A 21,822-nucleotide genomic window follows, 5' to 3' on the forward strand; every position below is an offset into this window, starting at 1 on the left:
AGTTCGGTTAATAAATTTTACCCCTGGGGCCGTATTCACAAAGCGTTCTTACGCAAGAATTGTTCGTAAGAAAAAAATTCATCCAATTCTGATGCGGCACATATTATTACCGAAGCCAGTGGATCGACCAATGGGAAAGAAAACTTACGAAATAAAAGCTTTGTGAATTCTGCCACAGTTCTTTGGTTAACTAGAATAAAGAGCTACGTTGAAACTTCCGCAAGTTCATTCTGCAGTTATTACCGTTCCTTCTCGAAGAATCCACCGCTACCTTGACATTTCAGTGTACCTATAGTGGCATGGCTCTTATGGAGATAAACAATAAGGCACATGTGCCAGGGCACGGCTAGAGACTTGCTGTTTTATAATGTTGAGTGGTACGAATGCAAAATATTTTGTAAGAATCGCAGTAAAAGAATATTGCCTTAAAAAATGCTTTCATGATGCAACCCCGACGCTTGACTGAGTCCAGTTTGTTGGGAACTAAACATGCGGATGCGCTTTTAAAATGATCTTGGTCTGTATTTTCAAGAAAAAGGCCAACCCTTACCCTACCGGAAAAGGGGGGCAAGCGAAACTTGTCGTGTGTTTCATCTGTGTTCCTCGGAACGAATAGCACTGACGAGTACCACGTTGTGCTCGAACCACAACCGGTAACAGGCACTGCAGCTGGCTCCGAACTTCACGTTGAAACGTGGACATCGCACCGGGCAAGTTGGCGCTAGCGTTTCCGAGGTGTGCACCACCGTTGTCGGGTTCCTAGAGGGCAAGGCGACGTTGACGTTTGGCCTCAACATCGAACTCCCGCGACTCGGGATCCGCGGCTATTCCCTGACGTTTCCCCTGCGCTTCGGCAGCCCTCACGCTAGCAGCGCCACGTCGGCGATGAGCCCTTTCCTGAGCGAGTTCGCGGCGCCATTGCTCAAACGCAGCCTGCTCCTCGGCGGAACGCACCACGCGATGCCTTCCCAACCGGCCGCCGAGACTGATCTGAGGCAAGGGAAGCCCGGCGGAGCTGGCGTCAACCCCCTTTCCTTCTCTTTCCCTCTCCGCGACATAGCAAACGACCCTGATTTACCGCGCACGGCACGTGATCAGGTGCCGGCGCAGCTGGAATAGTTGCTCAACTGTAGGAACAGCCGAGTTTTTTTGTGTGACCACGACAACGCCACCGAAACTTGTGAGCCAATACAAGGCTCGCTTGAAAAAATCGCTATTAATGGGAACCGCACCCACATTGGCAGACGCTCGGGTACTTGCAATTCAAAATTGCGATCGACAGCGATTGACGTGACAAAGAAGCATCGCTGCAATAATAGCTAATCACAGGCCGCACTTACATAATGTGAGTTCAGGTAATAGCTGTCCCACAATCTCGCTTCAATATTCTTTTTTTATTTTAAACTTGAAAAACAATTATTTGGACACACTTAGAAGCAGTGTTCGAAACTAGAAATCGGCGTATGCATGCCCAATTTTCCTGTGCTGTTCAACAAAATATTCCAATGGCATTCGCTTGCCATATATTATGCGTACCCGGATCGACTGTTTACTGAGGTCCTTTAAGATTAACAAGAACTGGCAGTACCTTCACAGGCTCGGCGATATTGTTTTTAGAAGAGATAACGGCATATTCTCCGATAAGCGAATTGTCCGTTCTATAGAAGCATACCTCAAGATTATGAAGCAATGGCTACTTATACGTCAGCAGTTCCTCAACAGGTGATGGTTAAGAATTAGGAGGAAATAAATCAAAAGATAAAACATAGATGATGAATTACCTCGTAGTTTGCTTTCAATATGCGTCTTTCATCCATCAGGTCTTCGACCCATCCAAAAAGGAGTTCGAGCCACCAATGCCTGAACCCACTCCCGAACAGCAGACCAGTATCGTGCGCTACACGGTCGCATTGAAAAGCAGTGGCACCTTGGTCATCGCGCCAACCGGAGGATCGAAGGCATTGTGAGTCCCATATACAAGGAGTCTCCAACTAGCCTCACACTTCAAAATTCAGAACCTTCAATTCCTCTTCAAAAAGTTGCCTTAACCACTGCTTGTAACTGCATTTTGTCGATGCAAAAAGCAATTGCGAGAAATCATAAGCATGAGTATTCTGCTCCCCGATATTCATAATAAATATTAACAATAATAGTAATATAAAACAATAACAATAATGTTTATTCAAATCCGTATTTCATATGTATTGTCCACCCTGCTTAATTAAGCATGCGTTCTTTAGCGTGGTGGGGCATTACATCTGGGCTCACGCTCGAGCACTAGCAAACAATAACTAGAGGACTAACAATCAATAACTAACCAGAAGTAAATCGTGGCATAAGCGCATTGATAATTAAAATCCATCATGTGTAGTAAATATCTACAGATCTCAGCAATATAGATAAACGAACGAAGCTCATTCCAGTAGGTTGCATAAAAACGAGAACGAAGTTCCTATGCACCATCGGAAACCTGTGACCTCAAGAACAGCTTACCTTTCTTAATTACGCCATGTGTGATATTGTTTTATTGCGAGAGCAGTTATACGAACCCTTCAGGCGATTTTTTTACCGCCGTCGTCACCGCCAGTGTCGCTGCCGCCCTTGGCGTTGCAGTCGCTGTTTACGTGAGGTTACTTATAAAGTCCAAGTGCTATGAGATCTCGCCGCGCCTGCTGTATGCTAGGGCGCGAGTAGAGTGTACTAGAATATGGTCGAGTGGGACGAGCGGCTGGGGCGGCGCATGCTTTGCAGTGAGGCGCCCGACGTGGAAAAATACTGGGGCGGCGCTGCGGTTTAGGTGGATTGGGCCGCATCAAGGTCGCGCCGTTGGAAACTGCTGGCGATACTGCTCGGCAGGGTCATTCGTACTACATTGCGCGCCGGTATTTGCTTTCAGATCGATCAAATGAGGTTCATAATTGCATATGACGTGTATTTATGCCTTAAGAATAAATCCCTTTCCTTTCTCTTCTTTATTTATTTTTCATTATTTTCTAATGCCGCTCGGTGATTGCGCGTGCATTGCGGCCGCAGTGTCGGCTTTCATTCTACTGTTATTTTATGGTTCCCTTTGGAGAAAAAATATTTTTCTCGTTCCTCAAGCAGCATGTATCTCTCGTGTGTATTGATGCGCATATAGTTTTCTATCAGTAGGTCTTGCGAAACGCAGACGAAGCAGCATATGTAACCTTCCTGCTTGCCCCTTCAAACAAGTAAAGCATCTCTGCCCCATCCGGCACCTTGTACTTAGATTTACGGGAAGCATTGGTATAGATAAAAAAAAGAGTAAACTGCAGTGCAACATTCCATTCAAGTTTCCGCCATTCTCGCGTAACAGAATGCGGAGTAATTGGTACGGGGTCATTTATTGCAGTCGGACCTCGATCGCCGAAAACGGTTTTAGTTAGCCATTCTATAGGCTAATCTTTGGCCGTAAGCCGTACGTGGGGATTTTTTTTCAGTCGATACTTCAAAAAAGAAAGAAAGCCTGCGCGGTAGCCTAATTAGTGCCTATATCATGGATACGGCGTTGCGCTGCTAAACTGGAGGTCGCAAAATTAGACGGGAACGAAATGGAAAAAGACTCGTGTACTTCTATTTAGGTGCGCGTTAAAGAACCCCAGGTGGCAAAAACTAAACCGGGTGCCTCATAATCATAACGTGGTTTTGTCACGTAAAACCGAAGAATTTGCTTATATTAAAAAAAAGCAGGTGGCTGCATTCTTCGGCTTATTTCTGGGGGTGTAAACAACATAAATTATTCTCGAGTCTGATTTCTGAGAAAAACATGTTAGGCTTATCCTATATTTCATGCATAAATGTAATGCCGTTCCCAAATGTATGACCGCTCAACTCAGCAGCTTGTATATTATAAACGGCTGCGTTCAGTTATCTGGTGCACTATCATAATGACCATAATGAAAGAATTAAAGGAACGGCATGTCTCACATACACGTAGAGATATGTGCAGATCTGTTGCGTTCGTTGAATGTGGTACCACATAGGGCACTCAGTTTTAATGGGTTGCAAACATGGTGAGACTGTCAAAAATTCTTGTCTGAATCAAGTTAGCCGATTTACAGGCTGCCCCAAAACAGGGCGTTTATATTGAATGAGAGCTAGGAAATTGTTAAGCAGGACTTATCAACGTTAATTCTCTCAGGAACTGCACCTCTGCGCAACAGCCACGACTCTCCGGCAGCAAAATCATTCGCAATAACAGTCCTCACTTGCATGCACACACTCACCTTTGAGATTTCAATAGTGCTGTTATGCGTTACATTCGAACGGAAAGGACTATTCGGCGTCGTACAGTATATCAATAACCCTTACACACACACACACACACACACACACACACACGCACACGCACACGCACACGCACGCACGCACGCACGCACACACACACACACACACACACACACACACACACACACACACACACACATATGGTTTTGCCTGCTATGAATATTATTTCTGCGAATGAGAGTTTTATTTCCAGTATTCACTAATAAGCGTGTTTGTTACTGCAAACAGGTGCGCTTATTCCGGTGGGGAGTTCTCGCTGTTTCAATTATTGCATTTAGAATATTTGTTATTTTTTCTCTTACACACGCACACACACACACACACACACACACACACACACACATATGTCTATGTACACTTCGATTTAATTACCTAGAAATACATTGGTCATTCTTCGCGCCACACAGTTAATAAACCTGGTTTATTTCACTCTAATATTGTTTTCTTCGATCATTGTCCCTGATCAATATCCATCAAAAGAAGCGCGTGTAAAATGAGACGATATCAATAATAAAATTTTCTTACGTAGCCTTCATGGTGCGGATATACCAGTTTTAGAGGACAGTGGTGAAAACAACAGTTCGCCTGGCTAAAACTACATTTTGCACCGGCCGTCAAGAGTCATGGGCGCACCGAAGCAACTAAAACATTAAAAAAATGAACTGCACAGAGGTTCTGCGAGAAAAACTGGGCGTCCGACAGCGTCCGCGTAGCGAACGCGCGTGCGCTAGCAGACGACGCGCTTGACAACGACAGCAAAAATTAAAGACGTCGCGTTGTATAATCTATGCCTCAAATATATATGTTTGGCAAAATGGTGTAGACATAAATTTGCAGTTGAAATAAAGCGCTATTTTAAGAGCGTATTATGCGCAATCGGCCTCGGCGCCCGCAGCGAAAGTACGTTGAATTTGCCGCGGAGCGCGTCTCCGCCCCAATCCAGTTCGCTCGCAGCGCCCTTGCACTATTTTTCCACACGCGGCGCCTCAGCGGCAGAGCGCCGTTCGGCGCACTCGACCATTGTCTAGTACACTCTAGGTACACTAGGCGCGAGGAAAAGCTTGCGGGGGTGAGCCGAGAATGTCGGTGGTTGGTTTTGCATCGCCGTCCAGCACGCTCAATTATGGAGGTCACGTGTTCAAGCGCGAGCAAGAAGGGGGGAGGAGAGGTGTTAAGCGCGCGGTAATGTGATCAAGCGTGCGAGGGGCCCAGTTGGGCGCAATGTTACTAGACTAGCTTCAGTTGTAAAACTCGGCGGCGTTGCGCGGAACCGCCACCTGCCCGCGCCTTCATGGCGCTGCCGTCGCACCCAGCTTCACTTCCCCACTAGCCCGCTACGCGAACTGGTCGGACGAAACACGCGGTGCAGCGTTGGTGTATTTTGTGGTTGGTTCTTGACGGCGGATTTCAGGAAGCATGTCATCCGCGAAACTGGAGCCTTCGCCGCGTTTGTTAAGGATATTAGCAGACGATGCCGACGTGCTGCGTTCCTGACTGCAACAAGCGGCTATCGAACGATGTCGACAGTTCGGCGTGCCACTTCTTGTGTGATCCCAGCAATGCGACACTTCGCTCGGCGTTGAACAGAGCGATTCCTCGTGCCGACCGGGAGCTCTCTGCGAAACCAATGGTGCGTGATTTACACTTTCATGAGCAGGACATCTTAAAGTGTTTGTGCATATTATCAATGGACAGACGGTTGAGGTGCCACGACACAAGTGGACACTTGCCGAGGGTGCGGTGCCGAAAGTGTTCCCGAACTTTCCCTCGTATCTGTCGAACCAACCGGGGAAAAAACGCAAACGAAGAGAGATGTTTGGTGACCTGTTCTGGGCCATCTTAGAAGAGCTGTCAGAGAATACGCTGAGTCGTGTTGGGTGCCCCTTGCGCTTTCAGGAACTGAGTACACGCATCATTAAGTTTTTAACAGCGGAGCTGTTTAAGGTTTTTGCTTCCCCGCGTAGTGCTCGCAAAAACTCGCCTATTGATGACGTCACTGCGTACAGCTGTGCCTCGCATCACCTTGCGATAGCCAATCAATAGCTAATCAATAATCGATCAATAAACAATAAATTCCGGAAAATGCTAGGGATGACTTGGTAGTGGTTAGTCTAGCCCAAATACGTGGCAAACATCTTGCAATAGCCAATCAATAGCTAATCGATAATCGATAAATAATCAATAAATTCAGGGAAATGCTGCAGATTACTTGGTAGTGCTTAGCCTAGCCCAAATACGTGGCGAATACCTTGCGATAGTCTATCAATAGCGAATCGATAATCGATCAATAATCAATAAATTTCGGAAAATGCTGGGGATTACTTGGTAGTGCTTATATTATAGCCTAGCCCAAATAGGTGGCCAATACCTTGCGATAGCCAATCAATAGGTAATCGATCAATAATCAATAAATTCCGGAAAAGCATAACCCGTACAAGGCCAGGACCAGCTAGGTGCCGATCAGCTCCGCTGTTTCTTTAGCTTTGCGCCACTAGTGCAAGCTACGCTAATTTCTATTTAGTTACGCGCATACCTTGCATAAAAATGCATTCTTAGGCAAGGTTCCTGGAGCAGCGGCGGCGATCCAGTCTAGAAGTAAAGGCAGCGAGGAAACGTGCCAAGCTGCTGTATGTGGAGTTTGTTTCCACGTAGGCCCAAATCATTTGCCTAGATTATGTCCCTTGTGACAGTTTAAGTCAGCTATATATAGGGGCATACAATTGTTTTTTTTTACTTCGTTTTCTTTAATAAAGCATTCATTGGCTTACTAGAAAGTTGTGCTGTTATTTTTGTGGATAATAAATTTGGTCTCGCTAGCTGGCGTATAACTGCCCCAGACCAAAGTGTTAATTAAGCTAGTAAAAGCAGCGAGAAAACGCGCCAAGCTGCTGTATGGGAAAATTAAACTGCGTGAAATGTTAAGGCGGCAGGAAGAAACACACGACACTTAAAAACGCCGCTTCTGCGCTTCGTCCTATGCGTTTCTTCCTATCGCGCAGTTTACCGTTCTTTCAGTATGAACCAACTAGCCCGATATACCTTATTGCTGTAGGTGGATACCGATTTCGCATGTTACCACTAATTCGGACTATAGGGAGAACGCCAGCGAGCGTGAAACACGCGCACGCTGCCCATCCGCATGAGCTCAAGGCTGCGGCGAGGCGTCTGCAGTGGAGCGCGATGGAACGGCTCCGCCATCTGGCGGCCGCCGAAGGAGGGGCGACAGCGGCGGTAAGCGCACGGGCGGAGAGCTTTACAACTGAAGCTAGTCTAGTAATGTGCGTCTCGTCCTTTAGCCTGGGCGTGGCAGCGCACGGCTGTCCGCTCGCTGAGAGCATACACGGCCCGCGCGCCGTACCTTCAAAGTAATTTCCGGCGGGCGAAAGGAGAAAGAGGGCCGAGATGTGTGGTGGCAACATGTGCACTTTCTTCCCGCGGGTCTAGTGTTGTAGGTCACGAAATGTCAAGTTTAGGAGACGGCGTTGAAATGAGAGGCAGCACGAAGCATTCGATCCCCCGTGCGGGCGCTCCTAATCATGCCATCGTAGTGGCAGTGAGCGTTCGCGGTAGTTGAGTGAGATCTGTTCATGTTAGCATGTGCACGCGTGACACCATGCTTGATCATTTTTTAGTACGTGAATGTTACCTGCAATTTACACGGCCAATAAAACAGCGAGCCTCACTTTGTGCAGGTGTATAATACAGTGCTATCGCTAACAGTGCTTTGGTTTTAGGACGCAACTTTATTTTAGATGTTCTATGTAAAAGAGGGCATGAAATAAAGAATTTATGTCGTTCATTGAATACATGCGAGGAATAGAATGATATTGTCCTCCCGGCAAAGAGAGAATGCGGCCAAATGCTGCACAGTATACTCGACGCTTTATGATGTTGCAATTTGTCGTATCCGCAAGCACCACCCTTGGAAATGTGCGGCATGCCACCAGGAGAGGATGAGAGCCGCGCCAGAGGAGGGCAGGTCACGTGACCGGCAGAGGAGGAGAGGCGTGCTGGGGGAGGAGGCGACCAATCATAGGCCGCTCTGGGCGTCAGGAGGAGAGGCGATAACAGAAGGTGTTTTTGTGCGGCGCGCCCTTTCGGAGAACGCGCAACGCGTATAACTGCTGCCGACGCCGTCCACGTTTCTCTGCATTTGCACCGGACGCACGCGGTGTCCGTGACTGCAGCCGATGCCTCTGGCGGTGGCTCGGCCGGTTTCGACCACCGAACTGGGGCTGTATTCTGTAACGCTTCGGTTTTCGAAGAATTCGGTTTGCGTGTAGCGAGTGGTCGCCGCCTGGGTGACGCCATCGCCTCAGGGCGCGAACGCATTTTTTGATGACGTCAGGCACATGTCAATCACGCGGAAACCGAATTTGTCGTCTGCTACGAAGCGAAGCCGCGCGCGCTGCTTCGGTCTGATCCGAAGCGCGGTGTGCCGTGTGCAGAGCCTGTGCGTGCCGTGTGCACGGGCGAGATCGCGGCACTCGGAGCAAAATGACGGCGTGTGCGGTGCCTGTGGCGCCTGTTATCGTGCTTTTAGCGAGCCTCCGTGATAGACAGCGACTACCTCGACGTCGACAAGACACCTTTCAGATGACAGACGAGGGATTCAGGCGACAATTCAGATTCTCAAAAGAGACAGTGCTCTGACTGTGCGAGGAACTTGAGTGTGTATTTTGGCCGCAACTCGAAGTTAGCGTACGACGTCCCACCTAGCGGCATAAATGGGTCAACCGAAGTTAAAAAATTCGTTAAATCACTCACCGCCAGTACAACTCATACACGTTTCATAATGAAAAATATAAACCTCATCAATACCATGAACAAATTCTTTTTGTTTACCAAGAAGCGCTCGTAAATTACTATATCTTTACTCGGTTTGTGACGTTCACCGCCACAAAAGATAACCTTCGCGCTGATTGGCCTCTGTCCTTCCACTTGTTTTCATTACGTCAACGGACCGCCCCAATGTGACGCCACCGCCAAATCGAATCCTTCGAAAACCGAAGCGTTGCAGAATACGGCCCCTGGACACTCCTCGACTAGCAGCGAAAGTCGCTAGCTCTTCCGTCTTGCAACGTTTCAATATAACTTCTTGTTGTAGATATGTGTTTACTTGTGTTTACGCAATTGCATCACGTGCAACACATGTAACACTCGGTGTAACTAACACAGCTTCGCTGTTCGACCGCCTTCACGGAGTGCAAGGGGCGGTGATAATTTTTTATGTGCGTGGCCGTATTTTTCGTGGGATAAGACACTTGCCAGAGAAAACAGGGGGAATGCGGGAGATAGAAATTCAAGACGACGAGTAACACGAGAACACACTGAGAGCCGGAGCCAACGTTTCGACCAGTGGACTTGTCCTCTTCAAGATTTCCTTGAAGAAGACAAGTCCACGTGTCGAAACGTTGGCCTCCTGCTCTCACCTTGCTCTCGTGTTGCTCATCACACTTGGCAGAAGTAATATCAATGCATTAGCAATACTACTCTTCCTAATATTTAATTTCATGTCATTTATATTCGCCTTAAAGCCCCGAAGGCATCATAATAGGGGAGCCATTGACACGTTTGCACTAGCTCGGAAAATAAACAAGAAAATAGAAAGAATAACAAACCCAACAATAAGAAACGAAACAATGCAGTTTGTCAGTAGTCATGCGTTGCTAGTGAAAAATTTGCTTCACTGTGGCAATAATTTTTCAGTACTAGTGCCAAAATACACAACATTTACCCGTTCGCACCGACGTCACATCCGTTGCAGGAAATTGATGGTGGACCCCGGCATAAAACACTTTCGTGTTAAAGATCAGAAGTAGGACATACAACAATTTACCCGGTATTCGGCACATGTGCGCAGAACACTGTCGGATGTAATGACTGTTTACGCGAAATGTCGCGTTACTATTTACCATATTTTCCAGCGCTCTGTACACGACACAATAGTGTCTGGGAGGGAGAGCCATATTGTTATTGTGTGGGGGAAGTGGGAATTGCTCTATTGCAAAAAGGCGTCAAGGAAAACGCGGAATAGGGTATGACGGCGACTAATATGAGCAGGCGTTTTTAAGGATAATCTCAACAGTGCGTGCTTCAATTGCTGATGACAACACAAAGAGTCAAGTAGACGTAAGCTTGATACGAAACCACACCATTCAAGTGGTGGTAAGCCGAGCGTGACTTTCAAATAAGTAATGCTAGATTGAGCCTTAAGTGTGAGGTGATAAATCTAGTAGCGCGATTTCGGATTGTTTGAAGATCGGAGGCGAGCTTTGCTTGTGCAGGGTGCCAGGCAGATGTGAAGTATATTGGATTTTTCCTCGAACAAATGTAGATAAGGAAGTTTTTTTTTTTGTTCTCTATGACGAATTTATTTAGTAGTGATGCAAGTATCCTACTGTGCGGAATGTCTCTGAGAAAATTGTTTTGATGTGTCTGATCTAAGATAGTCACGATGTTAAATGCAGTCTGAGACGCCTGTATGGGGACGTGTGGCTGACTGGAACTTAATTAAGGTTGCAGGTATGTCGTGACTGTAGCGCACGGTTTGAATATGCTGTCCGCCTCGATAGAGTTCACAAAGGCGCTCCGAAAGTACTTGTCTAAGCACTTTGATGGCGTTGTATCAGCCATAAAAGTCCTACCATCGCGAATTTGTATAACATGGCGCCAGCCGTTGTACATTACATAAAAGTGCTGTGAAAATAGTTCTACAAGCGCTGTGGTGCTGTTGCACGCGTATCAAACCTAAAAGTTCGACCGCGAAGAAGACGGGCGAATAAGCCAAAGAACGATATTCGTTTTGAAAACACGGAAATGACGGTACAAGGCGTCGAATATAGGTTGTTGGTTGTGGAAGACATAACTTCAGAATTTTCGAGAGGGGACAAGCGGACACCCTATTTTTTTCTCCGTTACGTCGGTTGGTTAGGCGGCCGAAGGCCCACGGGCAGGTAGAAATGAGCTTGCTTCCTTAAAAGGTAGCATTCATGGCAACATGGAACAAATTTGGGTGCACAGGAAAACAAAAGGCGTGGTGTGCAAGCCAGATGTAGCTCGGGCAGTCGAGAGAAATAAAGCTGCACATTTTTGGCAGATGCACTTAAACGTGCCCTTCACCACGCATACGTGGTGTTTACACCATGTGGTACCATATTACAATGCATAGAGACTGCTCGCTCACTTATCGCTATGGCAATCGTTTCAGGTTTATTACTCACGACAAAATTATTTTGGTGTATGCATAACCAAGTCTGATTAAATGGATCTGTACATCAGACTGTTCACATCCTTCTAATCCTAGATTCAAGCCCTCCGCTAGGCTTTCGCGAAGTGGCGCGTCTCTCAGCATCTGTACAAACGAGCTATCGCTACAGATTCCTTGAGAAAGCAAGCCGAGATACAGCTAGCTACCAATGACAACAGTGGCACTTATATTATTTAATAAATTGTGCTCCTAATGGGTGGGGCATTCAATCTAACTACCTTGTCCCACTGGCCACAGATTCGAGGTGCACTTGGAGTCAATGATCTACGCCGACAACGTGAAGCAACTGGCGATCGGCCTACGCTCCGCGCAGTTCTACTACGGGCTGCGTGGACCGAACGGCGCGCCGTTCATACGTGCTGGCCGCTGGTCGAGGCACACCTTCTACCAGTCCGATGACGCTGATGACTACGAAGACAGCGTAAGGCATTTGTGTTCTTAAGTTCGCGTTCGATAAGGCCTGGATGAGGAAGGGCGTGGGTGCAAAGGACGTGGGTGCATCTTTCAGGTTGTCCAACATCCACTTCACTTTGTTCGTGTGTGTGCGTGCGTGTGTGTGTGTTGCGTGAGTGAGTGAGTGAGCTTTTGAAAGGTTTCATTTGTTTTCCAATGAATTGATAGGATTCGTAATATGACCAAAATGAACAGTTTTTTTTTTTTCATTCCTGTTGCGTCGAAGCAACATTCATAACTGAATAGTTGTTGGTTCATGTAGCCGGTCATGGAACTCGGAACAATATTGCGTGACCTCTAAAACTCGTAGGCGTAAATATGATGCAATGCAAGACTAAGCTGCTGCCTGTTGTTCCTTTTACCGAAGAGTATGTTGACGGAACCATTGTCACCTTTACTCTTGGTTTTGTTGTCATTTTTGGTTATTATTTGTTTACAAGTATTTTCTATTATGCTTACGTCTTTCTTATTTTTAGTTTTTTTTTTTTTTTTTGTTCACAAGTACCTTCAGTTTACTGCCGTGATGCAGTTTGTGATGGTTGCCGGCCGACTTTGGCCTCATTTGGTGCCCGGTAATCGCTACCTTTGTTGTGTCTTTTTTTTTACGTTGGCTATCTACGTTGCTACCAGCCGCTTTCCTGTATATGTTTCCGTTCCTTCGAATAAAACCACCACTGACAGTCAGCGCATGTGTGGTCATCTTCAAATAGTTCTTTTAATCTGCGCTCTTTATTGAATCAGTCGGTTCAATCAGCAAGCCCAAACCAGCCCTCTTGTAGAAAGTTACGTGTTGACACTTCGGCCTCTTGTTCCTCGTCTACCTTTGTTAGGTTTGGTGCCAGTGATGCTTTCATTTGCGATAGCATTTCTTTCTTTACGCAGGAAAATGCGGGAGTCTTCAAAGGTCTGCATCCTTTCTTTTTGATTGCGACTAAAGACCAAAAGTTTACGCTTGGCCTTTTCGTTCTGACCGGACACAACATAGGTAAGCGTATTTGCCATGAGAAAACCTAGTGCATAATTAATGCGCGTTGGAGCCAGACAAGCAAATTTTGATTTGGACTGCACGTTTTCACGACGGCATGGAACCTAAACGACAGATGGGGTGAAATTACGGAATCACGGGCATAGATTATTCTACTGAAAATATCAGAGGGAACTCTGGGGCGGCGGTCGTTCAGCCCTCATGGGAATGATGGTTAGTTAGTACATGTAGTTGTCGTATCGTCGGGCTTGTGGTTTTTCGACTCTCGTGTGACTTTACTTACTGCGCTTCATCTGCCTTTACTGGTCTAAGCTATACCATTAAACTGAAGCTTTCTTTACGAACTTCGCTGCGCCTCTCATGCTTACCGCGGCTGCCTGCTGCTGCTGCTGCTCATGCGTTCTCGCGGAATAATGCACATCGGCTGCGACAGGGTGGCGCCATCTAGGAGCCATGGCTCACACTACGCCCGCAGCAGTGGAAGTACGGGGCGGAAGCCGGACTGCGCATGCGGGTCGTTAACCGCAGGTGGAGAGGGCGAGAGAGCCGCGATGAGACAGGAGAGAGGGTGCCGGAGAGGGCCCCACGTTGCGCATGTGTTGCGCCGCCTCGCAACCACGCGGACGGTCGCATCGGCGCCTCCAAGGGGAGGTCGGGTAGCCAAAAGCAATGGCGCAGAAAGCTAGCTTGCCTCTTACAGCCCCTAAAACGCTGGTGACGTTCAAAGGTGCACTCTATTGTTCGCCAACATGAATACATCGTAAGGGCTTCCCTTTGCACTGAAATTGAATAAAAACATACACGCGTTTCGGCAATCCTTATGCATTTACAGAAAGCTTCGATGTATATCGATTTCAGCAGGGCATGTTGAATCCGCCGCAATTTTTTTTTCTTAGCGCAGAATACAATTAGACTGAGCACACACGTAATCCTTGTGCATTGTTGCATTCACAGTGCAACATTTTGCGCAACATGATCAATTTGCAAAGTTTCAAATCAGTTTGAACCAAAAAAGATAACGTTTGCCAAATCCAGAGTCTAACCGTCATTCTCTAGCTGTATAGCTGAACCGTCAAGCCTCATTTACATAGCTGTCAAACGTTCCTTCGAGTCGGCGTCTTGGCACCGGTTTTCGGCAGGGGAGAGCGTTTCCGTGTCGTTTTCTCCACAAAAAGAGGTCGCCAGCGACGCAGAGCCAGGCTCTACGTTTCCCTCGCTAGCACAGTGACGGAGCGCCGCCCTTACAAAATGGACCAATGAGAAATTAGGAAGCCGTCGCTAAACACCGCCATTTTATAAAGCTGAAGCTGGGAACAGCAGCACCTAGGGAATACGCGGTGCCAATATCACCGTCACCGCGTTTGGATGGTTTTCGAAAGTGTTGTAAACAATTTGTTCATAGTTTATGGAAACATTACACCAACATAAAATTATTTTAAATAACAGATTCGTTGAACAATGTAGAATATATTTTTCTTGGTTTAGGAGAGCATGGGACCGGTTTGTCAACACTGTATAAAACCGTGCTTCTGCCGACGTCACCACTGCCGTCGCATATTCCTATACGCTGCTCCGTCGCGCCTGCTGTATACTTTCATTTTTTGACGTGATGGTGACGTCATGGAAGGTTTGACAGCTGTGTGAATGAAGCCTCATGACACCAGCGCCCATGGACACTAGCAACACAGTTTCTTCAAGTGCTGTATTTTCCGGACTATAGGTCCCACCTTTAAATAAGTCGCACCACTACTTTGGACGAAAACATTGGTATATTCAAACAGCGCTCCTCTTAAGCGCTGAAAACCAGCATAGATTGCTCTTCACTCGAAGTCATCGAAAGATTCGTCCTCGAGCGCAGTGAAAAGTTCAGCTGCTTCAGCCCTGAAGCCGCGTCGTTTAGCCCCCGTCATTCTGTCTCTGAAAAGTTGATAGACGTTGTAAGCCCGTCGCTCGCACTGCTTTTGCAGCAAGGTGGCTCGCGAGAAAGACGGTCATATCGATCGTGCAAGCGTACATTGTTTTACGCATATAGGAGTCGCACCATCGTTTTTTTCCCCGAATAAAATTTCGGGGAAAAAAACGCGCCTTATAGTGAAAGAAATGTGATTTTTGTTTGAAGCTCTATGGTCACAACAGACATATCAAGTCATGTCTCCTTCCCCAATAACCTCCGGCATATTCAATCCGCATCACACAGCCTTACTAATCTCGATGGCCTTGCTAGAACTTAATAATTTGGTATCCCGACTACCAGGTTGAAATCTCACGCTAGTGTCTGGACTTGCCGAGAGTATGGTACCGCATGCACCATGGGTAGTCGTGGATGATGTATCTTAGACTGTCTGCTTCTGGCTTGGAAGTGGTACCTTTTGAAGAGCTTTTCAAGTGCATTGCGTGTGAAACGGCCGCATTTGTAGCTATAACGCAACTACTTCATTTCGTATTTTATGCGTGATGTTCACATTTCTTCACGCTAGGAAACTGCCTGAAGATACTATTTTTAATACTTTACGGCCGTATATCTTACCTTCTTCTTCTTTTCATCACGCTAGATCGAGAACTGTGGTAGAAGTAACAATCGAACAGGACCTGTCCCCCAAAAAACTAAGCAGCGCTAAGCGTCGTCTTAGGAAGTGTACCTTCCAGGTTCGGTCGCCATTTAGTTGCGAAAAAATATGTTAATTGGTGAAAAAGTACTAAGCTTGCACTCATGAACGTCTCGCTCGTATGGTAGTGCCGCTACATTTGTGTGACGCAACAGATCTCCGAGTATTCTACATGTTGCCGTAGTTAATATTCAGAAAAGATTCTGAAAATTTACTATGTTGAGTGTTCTCTTAGCTATTATTAGTTATTATTATCGTGAGCCATTGAAAGCAGATATTTCCCAAATGAAAGGACTTCATGAATAAATAGCATGGTTGGTGCAGGGCCATATTTCCTTTTATGCGTTTCTTAGAGCGAAACTGTATATGACTAGGAACCCTGGATTTCCTTTCCGTAGCTAGAAAATCAACCATTCACAGCGGAAGGCGCACCGCGTGCGTCGCTGGGTTCCATGCAGCACTACCAGATGGCGCTCGACTCCATGCATCCGCGGTAGCGGCGGCGCAGGCCGTGTGAGGAAAGGACAAAAACAACCAGAAAGCTCGCCTTCGTGCATAGCGTACGCCACAAGCGCTTCCCGGTAAAGATTCCGGTCGCATGAGCTGCAGTTGTCGGGAAGCGGCAACTGTAGCATACGACGTACGGAGGGACGTCGCTTCATATGTAAAAGAAAAACCCGCCTAGCAGCTGATTTCATTCCCGTTGTTATAGCGCTGTGGAAATGCCACGCGTAGTCAGGGCTCCCGAAAAGCCGCGCGAATATGCACGACGAGCGACGAAAGCTACAGCAACGTCAGTATAGGCACAACAACGTCATGTTCAGGCTCGGCAGGACCCAGTTCAAGGCTTTTCACACGCAGTTCACATTGGTCACTCGGATCAGGTGATACCACAGCGTGGATTGGAGCACAATTTTTTTTATGTGACGCTTTCCTACCCAGTTTGAGGCACCTTTTCCTACGTATCTGGCCTCTAACGCCCAATGCGTTTAACGGGATGGTGGCGCCATCTAGGAACGACGCAGCGAAGCAGTTTGTAGTTTGAGCCGTATAGTTTTGTGAAATATTTACTAGACGGATCTGTGGCGCTGATGCCTACGGGAGCTGCAACCGGGGAAATTCATCCAGCATGACAATGATAGTACATGGATTTGCCTAAACTTCGTTCTTTTGGCTTCATACGGCTTTGTGACTTTGCAAACTCTTCATTTTCATCGAAGTGCAGCGTTATAAATAATTAACATTTTAAAATAAATGAATTCGAACATGGTACCTCTGGCATAATTAAAATATTACACGACGGATGCATGCGTCGACAAGCAGCATAGAACACCCTTCCTCGTAGGCAAGCCAGCGTGTTGAGATGGTTAACGCGTTTCGATTCGCAGTTGCACTAGAAGAGGTTATGAAACTCTATAGAACAAACCGACGCATCAGAAACACCATGACTGCGACACGACACTGTGGTTGGCCATGGAAAATTTAATCAAATAATATATATATATATATATATATATATATATATATATATATTGAAATATCCAGCCTTTCTATCATTTTTTATTCATGTACCCTGAAGGCCCGATGAGATTACATAGAGGGGGAGAGAATGGTATACACAACTAAAATTAATACATCAATCAAGTACAAAATCAACTACAATCAAGTACAAAGAGTTCATCTCTATATAAATAGAGATGAACGTAAACTACTGTAAACACAAATCTTACAATAAAGAAAGCATAACGGAATAAGCTAACAAGGCTTAGTATTCACATCGTTAAAGAGTAGTCAAGTGAACGAATTTGTTCATGTTATATAGTGTTTTTAACAAAACAATAAAAGCACATAAGTAATCCGAGACAATTATACAAAGTCATTCAGACGCCAAGATGAAGCTTTAATTTGCGAGTGAATTCGTCATGGTCTGTCACAGAGCCAATATCTTCTGGTTGTTGATTCCAATGATTAACCGCGAGGACTAAAGCTAAATATATATACCATTCACTTCAAATAAAATCGTTTCTTCGTACAACACGTTGCCCTTTAATAGTAATACGTTGTAACCACACTTCATATATATAGTCACGTCGTAGTGACGGTGAAGATCAACGCAGTGCCAAACTGTGAGTTACAAATTTAACCCTTTGTTGAGCAAACTTGTGCCCCGAAAAACTAATCACACTCGAGTACAACGACAGGGGCCAGCGACGTCGGCCATTGTCGAAAATCTGATCTGCGGATCAAGCGCTTCGGCTTTTACACTTGACTCATCGAAGGTTCCGCGTGCGTGCAAGAAATTGCTGCATAATTCCTGTCACGCGTACAATCTGATTAAAGAAGGCGTGGCGAGAACATACAAAACAGACAGAATCGACGACAACATTCGAGTAAGTTCCCCAAAAAATGCTAGCCCGTCTTGCGCTGATCGATAACGTTAAGATATTAGCGGGTGAAATGCAGTCCCTGGAAAAAGACTAAGTAAGTACACGTGCCATTATACACACACACAGACATGGTTCATGAGCCATTCACACCAAGAATGGTTCGCTTTACCAAGACGTCAACTGGAGTTGAGTCTGCTTGTTTTGCTGGCTTCCCAAGACAGTGTTGACGGTACAGGCAAAAAAAAAATAATTATGGCGTTTTACGTACCAGTGTGACTATCTGATTGTGAGGTGCGCTGTGGTGGTTTTATTTTGACCATCTAGGTGTTTATTTAACATGTACCTAAATCTAAGTACACGTTTTTTTGTCGCATTTCGCCCTCATCGAAATGTAAACGCCGTGGCCGGGATTCGATCCCGCGACCTCGTGCTTCGCAGCGCAACACCAAATCCACTAAGCAAACCACGGCGAGTGACAGTACATACAGACGGCTATACAGTACTTATATTGTTCCAGTGCAACATTACAATTTAGTAGGCAGATATTGCAGTTACGCTGCATTTGCTACCTAGCTCTTAAGCTGGACCTGAGCCACGTCATCCTCATCGACGGAATCTGGTCTGTTACGTGAGTCTAGCTTCAGGAGCTCGCTAATGAACTTATTATTTTCATAGGAAAGATCTGCGCTCATACTCATAATAATCTTATGTGATTATTACTCAGCCTTTGTGTATCGTTATGAGTATATACTGTACAGCCTGTTTCGTTTTCTTAGCAAATGTTCATCTTCTCAGATTCAGTCCCATATTACGTTGTGTAACAGGTGTTACATTGTCTTGGATAGCTAGTATTGCTATAGTAGTATTGTGTAAAGTTCATTGTGGTAAAACGTCTTCCAATGCTGGTAACTCCCCTTGATGGAAATAATGTTTCAGTCTCTGCATTCATAGCTACTTCGTTCATGAGGAATTCCAGCTGTCGCTGGAATTATTTGCTGTAAACTATTTGCTGTACTACTGACTTGTCTTCCGGGGCACGTCAAGCTGTGTATGTAGCTTTTAGCCCAAAATGACCATCGAGCATGCAAACTACAGAATAAAATTGATTCTATTGATCAATTGAATATAATATGCTACCCATCATGCTCCCGCTTCCCAGAACTGAAGCTTAGTCCACGGAGGATCGCAACCTTCCGGACCACAGGCGGCCTGCTCGACGTGTTCTTCTTCTTGGGCTCCGACCCAATGTCGGTGCTCAGGCGTTACCTGCGCCTCGTGGGCTTTCCGTCGCTACCGTCTTTCCAGCTTCTGACGCGTGGCATCAGCCACACTATTGTAAACATTCTCGACGGAGGCATCCTCAGCGAAGAGAGCCTAAATGTTCAGGTGCGAAAAGGGCGTCTTCGGGGGATACGTGCGGATGCCAGAAAATTATTAGGAAAGAAATTTAGCGCCAAACCGTAAGCACACATACATGAAGAACGAGGAGGAAGTACGCTCTCAAAAAAAAAAAACTCCTTGTGTCGAACCAGAATAATAGCAGGTGAGTTCATCTTTTTGTCGAAACCGGCTATTTAACGCTTACCATTGGTAAATATTGTAATTCTCGGCTATTCGACTTACTTGAAAAGGCAGAGAACAACTATTCATTAATGGGCAGTGTGGCTTGAACTAATTAATAAGGCCACGCATATTACCTTAACCATTATTACCCTTATGATCCGTGTCACGACTTCCGGAATTGAAGCCGATAATTAATGGCCTTCATTTAGTAGAAATCAAGCCTTTAGCGCAAGTTTTGATCAGTGCGTTCAGAAAATCTCTTGTGAAACGAATTGATGTAGCACTTAACAGTTATCATCAAGAAATGTTTCCCAGTGTGTAATGGTGTTGCCTGAAACACTAAGGCAATTTATAACAATCTTACCTTCTTAAAAACACGCTTCGTGTTGTGCATAAACTTCGGCAATGAATTGAAGATAAGAAGGGTCAACAAAAACAAAATGCTATGAGACAAACAGTTACACAAAATAACATCTCACTCTCATCAACCACAGTGAAACCTCGCTGATTTAGCCTTAAAAGCAAGTTGGGCAGCTTTGCTGGGGCTCCTGCTGGAAAGTTTTGACTCAATCACGAAATTAGAGCTCATTTTAGAAGCCAGCATCAAGCGCAACTAAGCGCGCGTACTTATCACGTATTGTTTTTATTGGGGCATGCCTCCGAAGTACGAAGGTTCTACCATTTATCAGTGAGGCAGATGCACATAAGAGGGCGGCTCTTTTTGGGGAATACCTTGTCGATCGACAGTGGTATAAATGACAGTGGTATAGTGTAAAGGATACCGGTGGAACACGCAGTAATCCTGTTGCTAAGTGCACGAGTTGCAGGGATGACACTCTGCCATACGCGGTAAATGGTACGAATACCCGAGTTAAAAAACTTCGACCAAATCCCGTGTAGTCTGAAAACATCGTGCTAAATCAATCGGCAAAGTTAATATTTGTTTAACATATTTACAATGCACAGCAAACGGTAAAGTACTCTCGTTTCAGTAGTCTTATCACGTACTTGAAGGTAATCCTCTTAAACGTGTGCGGTATTGTATGAATGACGAGCAATCGCAAGCGAAAATAAAAATCTTTTTTTTTTTACAAAGCGATCACGTAGCCATCGTTCGATTTGATCGCATGGCAAGTAAGCCCAGACATTGGTCTGAGCCCTTCGATAACTTTAAAATTATACCCATGGCGGCGTACGTGTCAAGGCGAGCAATCAAGAAACACCTCGTCGTTAGAGTCCTTGCTTTGTCAATATTTTGTGCTCTAACCCGCACCATGGTCTACAGTGTTTATTTATTGAATCTGACTAGTTCGCAGTGAATTCTTATCGCGGCGCACACGTGCAGTGGCCCACATTTCTATCGTGCCCTTGTCACAATAACTGATTTCTTGTATGAGCTGCTCGCGTTCTTCGCTCAAGGCTGCTTTGCTTTTTTTCACGCTCAAATTCGTTTCAAAGCAGTGTTTATGGGAACTAAATGGCATCGATGTCAATGTCTTCAATTTTATTTGTAACAATAAAACATTACGCCCCTCTGTATTTCTTGCACTGATTTCCAGTATGTAATTAGCTTTAGTGGTGCTGAATTATTTTCTAATGTAATCAACTTTAAAATTCATTGTATGATGCAACTACAAAAAACGTGGTAGCATAGAAAATACCTTCCAGGCATGCATTTATAGCCCAGAGAGCAAGGAATTAAGAGTAGAATTATTTAACGCAATCATTTCCTTTGCATTTACTAGGACATGGTTGCCCCATTTAGAATGCTTAAATTGGACTACGAATAATCTGGAATGATCAATTTATATTCATTCATTCATATTTTTAGAGTATGTGCCCGAAGTTAAAAAAAAGAAAATTTAAAACATTTAGACGATTTAAGGATCATTCATACAATGACACAGCTGTATGCATTGCTGCCATCCATCTTTGAACATTAGGACCTCGCTTTTGTTCACTTTTGTTCACGTTTCTATTTTTCTGTGTGTACTGCTGTGACGTACGTTAGCCGCTAACACGATCTCTGAGATTTGTATTCGAGAGAGATTCATGTTAAACTCATGTTAACCTGCCATTGTACATGAATGCATCATGGTGGAGTGCTATTCCTTGCAGGTTCAAGATTTGAGTGCAGCTTTCCTTCCAAGGGAAACTGGAACGCAGCGACTCCAATGTTTGGTGGGTGTGACGTTTCCTTTTCAAAAAGCCTCATAAATGTTTGGCGGGCTAAGTATATGGAAGGCGTTA

Source organism: Dermacentor silvarum, chromosome 5 (genome assembly GCF_013339745.2).
Source record: "Dermacentor silvarum isolate Dsil-2018 chromosome 5, BIME_Dsil_1.4, whole genome shotgun sequence".
Classification (NCBI taxonomy): domain Eukaryota; kingdom Metazoa; phylum Arthropoda; class Arachnida; order Ixodida; family Ixodidae; genus Dermacentor; species Dermacentor silvarum.